We start from the raw sequence: 12,603 nt of genomic DNA, 5'->3' as shown, positions 1-12,603 counted from the left end.
TTGTGTGACATGGGAAATGGTGGAAATGGCATTTCAAAAGGTTTTCAACCAAATGCTTTTGGCAGCAGTCCTTCGTCTCCTACGTGGCTTTGACAAGTGGAGAAATGCCCCCTGCGTGGTGTTTGGGAGGAGAGACATCGAAGGCTTTGTAATCTCCTCTACTGTGTGGTTTTTGAGCAGCATTCATTTTTTTTTTTTTCAAATGTAAAGTGCAGCAAACAAGTTTTCAAAACTCCAGATTGACATGGAATTGGCAAATGGAAATGCCAATGAAACCTCTAGCATCCTCCCTTGCAGCGTGGCGTGGTTGGAAAGACCATCGAACCTCATGCAAATGTCCAAAAACGCCATTAAAGTCTCAGAAATCTTCAAAATACACAGTCCTAGGCTTAATGTTTTAATCCCACATTGGGTGGGGAGTGTTATTTTTAAATATTTATAACCAAAGCTCCATGCATGTATAATGTCTAAGCCATAAAGGCTTTTGACACAAGGTGCCTATGGGTGCCCAAGGTGGGCCCACGTGCGAGCATGCTTCCCGAGGCGACAGAGGAGTTGATTGGATGGCGACTAGGTGGACCCCACGTAGGCATGCTTCTCGAGGCAAATAGGCAAAATTTTGCAGAGAAAGGTCGGGTTAACGAGTGAGCAAGTTCGAGATGGATCGACGATGCACGCTATTTCGCGAAGGGAAGATGCACGCGAGTTAAACCAGCGAAATAGCGAAAGTGAACGAGAGTCATCCACGTGTCGTGATAGGTGGCAGTCCAGTAGGCGGGTCCCGGTGAGATGGCACACAGTTGGCGCACAGGTGGCAGTCTAGTGGTGATGACGTGGCGGCCAAGTGGCAGTGATGAAGCGGATGACGTGGCAATGATGAGGTGTCATCCCAGGTGGCGTCCGGTCAACCCCATCGACCAATCGGAGGCCGCCACGTGGTAAAAGCGTCAGGACTAAATGGAGGCAAAAATCAAAATTAAAATGAATAAATGATATAGTTCTGACTATATTAAATTTCGAAATATTTAAATGACTGAGCACAAATGGGAATTAATTCGCCCAGGGTCTAAATTTTGGCCAAAATATAAAGTATTATATATCGCCAGAAAGCTCTCGGAGTGAGGAATTTGATTATGAGGTTAATTTTGACAAATGTGGGATATTTTGGAGGTAGTTTCCATGGGAACAAAATTCAGTTAGAGGGGAGACACTTGGCAATTCAGTTACAGATTTGATTTTCTTCCCTCCTCTTTTTATTTCGAATTCTTCTCAGTTGTAAGGGTTCCAGAAATTTGGAAAATGCTCCAGATTTGATGGCTTCCACTTTCTGAATATCATGACCCAGATTTGTGAATGCTTCTGTTTGGTTTCAGGGTACAGAGATTGCAGTGCATTGTTGTAAATGTGATTTTAGTTGCAGGTCTTGCTCCTGTCAGGCATGAGTAAATTCCTCACAGTATTGTCTCTAAGTATGCATTTCATTATCATGAATTGAATCCTCAAGGAGGATGAAGATTTGTCAATTTTAAGGAAATTGTGACTGTTTATAGGTATCCTTCAAGGAAGGTTTTAAATTCTGTAGTCAGTCATGAATGATGAAATGTGTATCCAGATCTGATAAATTTGTGAATGAGTCAAATAGTGCATTAATATAAGGTATTGGTGCATGAATATTTTTTTTAAGGAAAATAAGCTTGCATCTATGATTCATATTTGTAGTTATGTCTGTGACTTTGTTGCCCAATGAACAAGGCACTGGTCTTGCAAGTTTGGGGATGTTTTCAGATATATATTTTAAACGACAAATCTAATTTCCTTTCATGTTTAGGGGTTAATGTTCTATCCTTCCAAAGCTCTATTTCACCTATTATTTGTATAAGATCCAGCCCATCTGTACATGTTACCTAATTTGGTGAGCTTGTGGAATGGTTTGTCTGCTCATTGTTGATGCAGTCTTATGTTTGTGATTGTTGTATTCAATGCATCAAAAGGGTGTCCCCCCCTAGGTCTAGCAGAACCTAAAGTGCAGGAGGATCATTAGGATCCTATGTTATGTTGTCCTAGCCCTGAAGTGTTTCATTGATTGAGATTAGCTATCTCATAGATAGATTTACAGGTGTCTTGGGTTATCACTTTTGGTGAACAACACCTATAAAAGTCAGGTACACAGTATAAACAAATTAGAAATTATTTTTTTAATCATCACCGCAAATGATAATGTCGACGGTTGCATCTGGCTCAATCCCATAGCCATACCAATACTGGTAGTGGTATCGACCTAAACAACATATATAAAGCATGAATCAAACTTGTATATATACATAAATTATAAAGTATATATATAGACTACAAGTTTATCGCAGAAAAGCATACATATGGTGTGTCATGTGCAGGCAAAGTAATTGATGGGTGAAGGCGTACATGTGATGCACCATCAAACAATCCAGAAGCAGGTTTATGCACAAAGATGGTGGTCAGAAAAGTGGACACCACCCAAAAAAACTTGGAAAAACAAGGAGCGCTTCAAATTCTTGCGTACACGCTTAGGTTTGTTCTTCCCGAGCCTAGAAAAGGTAGCGCGTACGCGCTACTTTAGGAAAATGAGCGCGTATGCGCTACTCCTAGGAAAATGAGCGCGTACGCGCTGCTTATAGGAAAATGAGTGCGTACGCACTAATAATCCAAATAAAACCGCGTACGCAATGCTTGGTAAAAAAAGTTTTTAAAAAAAACTAGGTCTCATTTACCCATAAATCGCATTTTTAACTTCGTTTTTTCCCCATTTTCTCACCTAAACCGCGAACGAGGTGCTAGATTTGTCCTCCAGGCTATGGATCAAGGTTAGTTTTTGTTTATTTTTGTCTTTCTTTCCGGATTATGCAATTTGTTTTACATTTTGAATTTAATTTCATTAATTTTGATTAGGTTTTTTCATTTTTTGTTTCAAAAACCAGATTCTTCTAATCCAGAACAAGAACTAACAAATGCACCTCTTGAAAACCCACAAGAACAACCAAATGCACCTCCTGAAAACACACAAGAACAACCCCCAATTCTTCCTTTTGACTGCACAACCGAAACACAAGAAGAATTAATTAATCAGTTAGGACAAAATACGTCTAAAATCAATAGAGTGATTCTAAAATTGAAAACTTCTGAACTTGACCATCATCAATCCCTCACCACTAGCCTAGAAACATTAGCTAGTGGTGCCATAGTTGTTTCCACAGAAATTACCAAATGGGGAAGCTTTAGGGATAGATGTCGTCAATTCTATGCCAATGGGCTATCATACGATGGAGTGAAAAACAAAAATATTTTTAAACAACAAATATGTGCCCTTTTTGTTGATCCCAAAACTAGTCAGTCATTAGCTCTTAATGCAAAGAGGTTTCCCATACATTGGTGTACCAATGCGCAGATGAAGAATATTTTTTGGCAGAGCTGGTGGATGGTCTTTGATGATCCACCTTGTAATAATTATGAGGTACCATTATATTTTTTGAGAAAAATATATTGTGAGTTTGTGCTCAATGTGCGGCCAAACTATTTTGACATGAGAGAGTTTCATGATAGAGGTGGTGGCTTTGCCCAAGATAGACCTGGAGCCCATAGGCAATTAGTCGCGGAGAGTTGCCGCTCCCTAGCACCCAAACCCAAGGTGCATTAGGCTGTCCCATTAGAGCTGAAAGAGTCGATGGAGCTACAGACTCTTTAGGTGGCCACAACATTGACTGGTGCTATCATCCAGCATGGGACGTCATTAGCACACCCTATTGTATTGGATGATGAGCCGTTAGAGGGCAATAAAGAGCCCATCGAGCATATGTGTGTCAGTTGTTCAGGGATAGATGATGCAGCCAGTGCAGATGGATACTCATATCATTTGTGCATGATTTGCGATTGTAGATGTCAGGCTCACACAGTTGAGGATGTCGCGCTGATAGATGAGTTGATGGACATGGTGTTTGCCCATGAGCCACATACACAGGTGTGTTGATTTGAATTCATAACATTTTATTTATCAATCACTTTTAATTTGTAATTACATAAATGATTTTTCATTTATACATCGATTTAAATTGAGACAAATAATATGCATTTCAGGATGCAGCAGCGGTATCCCATACACCTCCCCCAGTTACCATAGCTGCAACTTCGATGCCCGAGGTATAAATTTTGTAACATGTTAAAATAGAATAGTACACTTTGAATTGAAAAAAATACAAGATATACTAAATATCTTTAATGCTTGGTCCAATTTCTAGTTTGTAGGTGTTGACAGGGGATGAAATGTCCTAGATTGATGACATGATGCTCTCAGCAATTGATTTTGGCCTACAAGGCTATACGGTGTCATATTTTGTACAACTCTTTTTATGTATTATTTTGATGGAATATGCAAGACATTTCATTTTAGATTTTTAAAATTATGTCTAATTTATTATCTGTACTAATATCTCATGTTAATTTTGTGTTTTTAGGGTACCCCCTCCGCATCTAGGGCTCGTCCTAAGAAAAAGAATTCCTCGAAGACGCCAAAAAGTGTGAAGAAGGTAATTGAACACATTTTTAGTTGTACAAATTGTTTGAAAATGTTGAAATCAAGTATTAGTTGGGGTTTGTAGATTGATTTGTGTTTTTTGTCTATTTTACATGTACAGTGGCCATTGAGCTTTGTGGATATGTTGAATGCACCCGATTCACCCATGGATCAAGAGAGGGCAAAGGTATGTATCTCTACTTTATTTTCTTGATTTCATGATTATATGCACACGTACATGTGAACTTGTGATATATTATAATCTTATAATTTTTTCATACAGGAAATATCCATACCTATTTCATCAATGGCGAACCCTCCTCCTTGCACTAGAGAAGCATCTCAAGATCCGGTACACTTTTGTTTGATATGTAAAATTATTTGTTTTCAACCTTCAATACTTATCATTATATTAATTGTATTTAATCTTTGTACATTTTTATATAGGTAATAGCTGTAGACACCTAAAATTGTCCAGTCTAATTAAATAAATATTTTATTTATTTAATTATCCAAGCCTAATTCTTCTATTAATTAAATAAATCTTTATTTATTTAATTAATTCATTTATCCTCTTCTAGCCTTATTTCTCATTTAAATAAATTCGTTTATTTATTTAAATTATCATTTTCCTAAATTAAATAAATATCTTATTTATTTAATTGATCTCACTTCTACTATTAATTAAATAAATCTTTATTTATTTAATTAATTCATTAACCTTTTCTACCCATGACACATGTCATTCATCTCTTAATTCCTACACTACCTACCCTCTTATTATTTTTTTATTTTCTTTACCTACCCTTTAATCATAGCCGACCATTTATCTTTTACACCTCTCAATCTTATCCTTCCATTTCATATAGTGTCTTCTATATAAGGAGATGTTTCCTTCATTATTAATTCGGACTAACTCAATTACGCACTCGACTACACTACGCCTTTGCACTTTTACATGAGATCCTACTTGCAACCACATTTCCGTTCTTTGTTAAGCTCTTGTGCACATATAAAATCTGAGAGCAAATATATCAAGCAAGATCAATGGAGATAGGAAGAATGGAGATCCAAACCCTATTGGACATGTGATGGTATAATCTTTGTGATTTCATTTGATTTGCATTGTCTTAGGTAATCTTCATATGTTATGGTGGATCTTTGTTGTTGTGTTTTTTTTCAATAAAAGTGGCATAGACACTAAACTTTTTTATATTATTTTTAATAGGATTTTTACAATGGGTTCAACAAAGGCATACCGACAGGAAAGAACCCGCAAGAAAACCTCCGGTTGTCACCTTGAGAAGGCAACTATACTACCCTTACAAAATATGAGGATCCTGATGATCCAAAAACTCACCCAAACCCATATAGATGTCGTGTGTACATAGACCCCATAGGGCGCATATCTCAACTGATTTAAAAAACTCAGTTGGTTACAAAAGCAGGGCTGAATTGCAAAAAGGTTTACAACAAGAAGAACCAGGAGCCCATCAACTAATAACAACAGTCAGATATAAAAAGAAGAGGAGCATGTCGAGATACCAAGAAGTGAAACCAAGAAGGACTGAAACTGGAACAGACTGGAAATCTCCAACTCCATAGAATTGAGAAAATGAGAACTAACCAAAATCCATCTCCAAAAAAACATCCTGCAAAAAATTATGAGATATCTGCAAAGGGAGGAATAGTTAGTCCAAAAACCAATTACTCAAGCTTTCCTCCGGAGGAGAAGGTCGGGCATACTGAGGAACCAGTGCCTGTATGGGGATCATGGGGAGGGGAGTTGCAAATGAAGCAAAATAGAAATTAATTAGAGCATGAAGACTAACTAATACTTCCCGAGCTCTGACCAAAACCTGGGGAGATATACAACTAGACAAACTTTCCACAGATTTTAGAGCTTCATCAATAGTATCACAGATCAGACCCATTCTAATTTCAGAGAGAAAATGCCCATAGTGCCCATCTTCCAAAAGATTTTGAAGAGAAAGAAAACCCCCGTAAGGAAGAGTACCCATATAAAAAATATAACTATCCAAAGATGACCCAAGATGATGCATATCAAGCATTGGAGGCACCACAAATTTTGATGTAATAAGTTGGACCAGAGTTTTATCCCACATAAGATCATAACATATAGTGAAAAAATGAGACAAAACTTCTGAAAAAGAGATAAAAGAAGGAGAGAGAAACCAACGATTACCCACCACCCTACGAATTTCATACTCCAACTCCAGATTATGCAAAACAAAAACTCTCCCAAGCTTTTCAGAAACATAACCATAGTTGTCAACAATGTCTTCCTCAGGAAGAGATACTATAACATGATAAGTTGGAGGAATAAAAGACATGAGGATTATCTACCTTTGCCTTAGAGAGAAGAAAACCTTCAGATACCATCGCCGAGGGAGAACAAAGACATTCTGCAGCACAGTTAATAAATAGCCGAAAGAAACTTATATTTATTTGGCCACCATATACTGTAATGAATGTCATCCATGTGAGGAGCCAAAAATATGCCAAGAAATGCATCCGGATTGATCAAATAATAACAAAAAGGCCTAAAATAATGTTGCCACCTTTCATAATAATGAAAGATCCGCTCATGTGAAAAATCAAGTCTCCAAAAAATCATTGTAAGAAATGCATCTCGGGTGAGCCTCATAATCGCCTCTGTGAGAAGTACATACTATCTCCACAAAGGCCGATAAAGAGTACAACAATAATCATTATATTGAAAGCCAAGGCACGTCACAATTAACCAAAGCATGTATTCCATATCCCACGTGAGAGAGCCAAGGAAGTGATAAAGCATGCTGCCACTCTCGAAATAAAACCAATAAACATAGTTTCCCATAATGCTTATGACAGCTCGCAACCACACTATGTATATGGCAACAATTACCTATATACAGAGATAGATTACCAGCTGAGCATAAACACTTACTATAATAATGCATGATCCGCTTATGTGTTAAAAACAAGTTTCTAAACATTCATTTAATGTATAGCGAGTGAGCCACAAAAAGCCAATAATAATTAAACCTCATAGTCACCTCAGAGAGCAGAAATGTACAATCTTCCCTGAAATCGATAGAAAGAAATAGCAATAATCATTACATAGAAAGCCAAGGCCCATCACTTTTAATCAAAACAACATGAGTTCAAAAACCCCCGCTTGAAAGCAACCTCCAAGAAAGACTCTGAGAGGGAAATCTCTTTCAAGAAGCTTTTTAATTTTAATTTGAAGAGAAAAATGATAATCCAGAGCCAATAAAAATAGTCACCCTTAATGCTTATAACAACTCGTAGCCAAACTATGCATATGATAATTCACATATAGAATCAGATTACCAGCTGTGTATAAACAATACTAATGCCTATCCAGACTAGCAAAAGAAGGAAATTTCTTCAAAATTCAGGGACAAAAAGACCACAAGGTTATTGCAAGAATTCCAAAACTAAAACAGGAATGTCAACAGGGCTAATATCTTGAAGAATAGCATTACTATCAATAGCAAGGTTAGCTAAAAAATCTGCTACTCGATTAATTTCTCTATAATAGTGGGTAATGAAGAAAGAATCAAAAGATTCTAATTGCTGAAGGATAAGATCAAGAAGATATTGCAATTGCCAACAATGAGATTTTTTATTTAACACACTCTGAATGATCACCAAAGAGTCCCCTTCAATAATGAGGTCTTTAATGCCAAGGGAAATAGCCAATTCTAGACCCAAAGACAAGGCCTTAATTTCAGTAAAGTTATTAGACTGAATACCAATTGCATGACACCTAGCATGAACAATCTGAGAGAGGTGATAAAAAATCACCATACCTACCCCAGCTAAACCAGGATTTCCATGAGAGGCACCATCAAAGTTCAATTTGAACTTACCAAGAGGAGGAGGTTTCCAAGATGCCAACTTCCTTTTATTTAAAACAACACCTTTTTTCAAAATTGAACCATGGGAAGGAAGAGCGGATAGCATGCTCCAAACTCTAGTCACCCTACTATCCCAATGAGAGAAAGAAGTGAGATTATCCAAGTTCCTATATATATATGACAAGGCAACCTCAAAAATGGACAATTCAATCTTTAGTAGGACCTTAGGGAGAGAAGAACTAGTATTTCTAAAGATCCTGTTATTATGCTCTAACCAAATATTCCATATTACAATAGATGGAGAAATAATCCATAAACATGCATAAAAGGATGAAGTAAACAAAAGTGGCCAAGAACTAAAAAAGGTAATCAGGTCATTTCCCATAACAATTGTCAAATTCAATTTATCAAACAACCACTGCCAACATTGATATGCAAAATCACAATGTAAGAAGAGATGGGAAGAGGATTCCAAGTGTTTATTACACAACACACATGTGAAAGCAACCGTAATACCCAACCTGTCCAATCTCATGCTTGTGAGAACCCTATCTTGAACTGCCAGCCAAGCAAAAGCACCAGCTTTTGGCAAATAGGCTGAATGCCAAAAAAGTTTATACGGCCAAGCAAGGTGATCATTATCCTTCATGAGGGAATTATAACCATCCCTCACCGTATATTTACCAGAAATATTTTTAGTCCAAACCAATTCGTCCTCAACATCAGAAAGAATAACCACCCTCTCACTGAGGACCTTGGTATACTGCACTTTCAAATCATGATCAATAACCAAAAAATCAATCGGCTTCCATTTAGCCAATATCATGTTTCCACTATAAGTAATGTCAAAGTAATCTGCCACCGAAGTGCCCCAAAGGGAAGAAAGAATGGATATCAGGGGGGACCAATTCCTAAGACTTCGTAATGGAGGGTGACCATTCCAGCTTTCATCCCAAAAACTGATCTTAGTGCCTTTACGTACAACCCAGGAGAGATTCGGCAAAATAACAGATCTACATTTACATATGAAGTTGGGACTCTTGTCCCCTTTTGCATTTAACATCTTTTGTTGCAGATTTTTTTTTGAGGTTGCAAATCTGACATTTCCGACAACATTTTGATATTTCGCATCTGCACATTTTCGGATCACATTTTTTATTTTTTGCCGCTTCTGTGACATCTGGAACTGCGTCTGCATATTCGATAATATATATATATATTTTTGTAGATTTTGGGAAACGTGTTTGTATTCCATAGTCACATCTATGAAGTCTTCAGGTGCGTCTGCGTTCAGGAGCCGTGTCTGCGTCAGATCTAGGCGCGTCTATGTGTTCTGGCAGCATCTGTGTCTGTGGAAACTGCGTTTGTGTTCGGTTGTTGTATTTTTTTGTTTCATTGATTCAGTTTTTCATCATTTGGATTTTAGATCTGGTTTATTTTGAGCTAACATTTTCAAATCTAACTAACAAAAGTGGTACAGCTTGTCTTGGAAGCAAAATCGTTTTGTTGAAGGCCCCTATTTCACAAAGTCTTTTGGATCTAAAATTTACCTAACTTGTGTGCTTGCAGAAAGGGGTGATTATTTCAAACAATCCAAACTACTAATAGATCTTTGTTACAGGACCTTGGCAAGGATTTTTGATCTTTATTGTGTGCCTTGTTTTCATAGACTAGCAAACACTTCAATTGGTGCACTAAAATTGAACCATTGTCTTTTGTGTCTTGAGCAATAGGCTCTTTTTGTTTAATCTTTAGAGGGTCTGTCTCCCCGTGTGGTCATTAGGACTACTAGGGAGGAGAGAATGACCCAAGTGGTAGCAAAAGAAAAGCCATCTTCTTCCAAACCACTATAAACAACTGTATTCATGGTGAAAACTATGGATAATGTGTGCTGATTAGTTCATACCGACACTATGTCTCCCCATAAACCTGTTTGATCAAATTTATTTGATCATTTGTAGGGCGTAACCCCTACCGACTAGGAGCCCTTTGTATTTACAGAGCTGAAAGTGCCGCATGTATGGCCACACAAGCGGATGCCCTTACTAGCACCTTTTTGTTTTAGAAGCCAAAATCCTTCTAGTTCTTGGGGCAGGAGGTTGGACCTCTGGTAGCGGCCCACACAAATACAGTTCTTAGTAGAGATACAAAGTTCACCATGAGGAGTTTTCATGGGGACTGATGCTTGGCTGCCCCGAGAAGCAAGTGCCGAGGGTGGAGCCAGTGGGGTCAAGCATCTAAGTATCCACTTTGAATAGCATAGCCTCGGGGGAAACTCCATGTGGGATCAACAACTATTGTCTTGGCCACCCATAAGAATTGTGCTTGACTTATTTTGAACATTCAAACATTCAAGACCAAACATCAAAACATTGTGTCTTTTGTGTCTTCAAGTGTATGCAAAACAATTTTACATCAAACAACACACTTTTCTTGGAGTCTTTGAGTCTAAACACTTGCAAACATTGAGTCTTTGATTCATTGCAAACATTGAGTCCTCATCAACACTGTGTCCTCTTATCGTGAAAAACAGTCAAACATTTAGATTTGGTCACAATAAGCAACTTCACAGATTGGAAAAATTGCACAAAGTTTGCAGAAACGCGTCTGTGTCTGACAGAATAGCGTCTATGTCATCTAACCGCATTTGTGAAGGGCAAAAACACATCTGTGTCTTTTGAGCAACATTGCAGCATCTCAGAAATGCGTCTATGTCTGACAGAACCACATCTGTGTCATTTAAGTGTGTCTGTGTCTGACAGAATAGCATCTATGTCCTTTAAGCATGTCTGTGAAGTATACAGGCACGTCTGTGTTCAGGATTGAAGACTTTCATAATTCAGCAAACAAGAACAGTCAGTTTCAGACTTATTGAGCTTCCTAGGCTATCTCTCCAGGTTTTCATCTAGTATTCAACCTATTTTTGGGTCTCACAAAGTCCATCATTGCTTTACGTCTTGCATTGCATTCACATTTGTCTAAACTTGAGTCAAAAGGTCACTTGCTTGTCCTCATCGTACTTTGTCAACACACTACATACAACAACATTTTGCTGAGTGGTCCCTCATCAAGGTCTATCACCTTTGGGTCTCATTTGGTCTTACTTAGAGTCAAGGTCAACTTACCTCATCAAGAGAAACTATCATCTCTTTGGAAGCCACACCTACTCTACTACATACATACTTGGTCTTACACTTTGGACATTGCAAGTAAACTTCAGATACATTTACATTTCATCCAACTCTCGGTCTTCCATACTCTTTTCATTTTCATCTACTTTCACACATCTTGGTCAATACCTAGTTCATGGTTGAAACCTGTTTCCAAAAATCTAGGAGAGAAGCTAAATAGGCTCAAGAGCCCGCAAACATGAGTTCCTATGAGTATGACAATGATATCTTTTTCAATTCTGATCATACTACATTACCTGACATGGATGCCTATAGAAACATTCCAAATGTTGAGAACATGGACACTATAAACAACAATGATACACACAATGACAATATGGACAACTTCTCTGTACATTCAGCAGAAGTGGAAGACACCATTATGAATCCCCATTTCAATAGATTGGTTGAGGAAATAATGAGGAGAGATAGACAATACTTTCTACAAGTGATGGCACAAAGTGGAACCAAGATCCCTCATGATTTTGACATGTCTCAAATAATGGAAAATCGACCTTTGCAACAAACTCACTCCAACATGGATCAAAGGAGGCCTAATAGTGGAGGCAATAGAGGACCACATCTTGTGCCTGAATCACCTTCATCTTTGTTTCAAAAACTAGAGGTCCCATACACACATGGTCAAGCATATGATACTCACCTTCGCAGACCATTATGGAAGTCCTATGCAGAAAAATATACTCAATCACATACCAATGCTAAGGATCAACCACCAAAGCAATTGGATATTCAAAGGCATGCTCAAAATTTGGACACAAGGAAACCCCATGTCAAATTTGGGGGCAACACACTAGAACAAACTCATGACATTCTTGTAGAGTATGGTATACATGGACAAAGCAGATATTCCATTCCTCACCATGACTCTATACCAAGTGGTCCATATATGCAACATCATTATAGACCTCCTCCATATGAACATGTGTATGATCAATATCATCCATATATGCAACATGCTCCTCCTCCACCCAGTGGTTCAAGC

The sequence above is a fragment of the Cryptomeria japonica genome, chromosome 5 (assembly GCF_030272615.1).
Source record: "Cryptomeria japonica chromosome 5, Sugi_1.0, whole genome shotgun sequence".
Classification (NCBI taxonomy): Eukaryota; Viridiplantae; Streptophyta; class Pinopsida; order Cupressales; family Cupressaceae; genus Cryptomeria; species Cryptomeria japonica.
Note: the sequence above shows the minus strand (reverse complement) of the source record.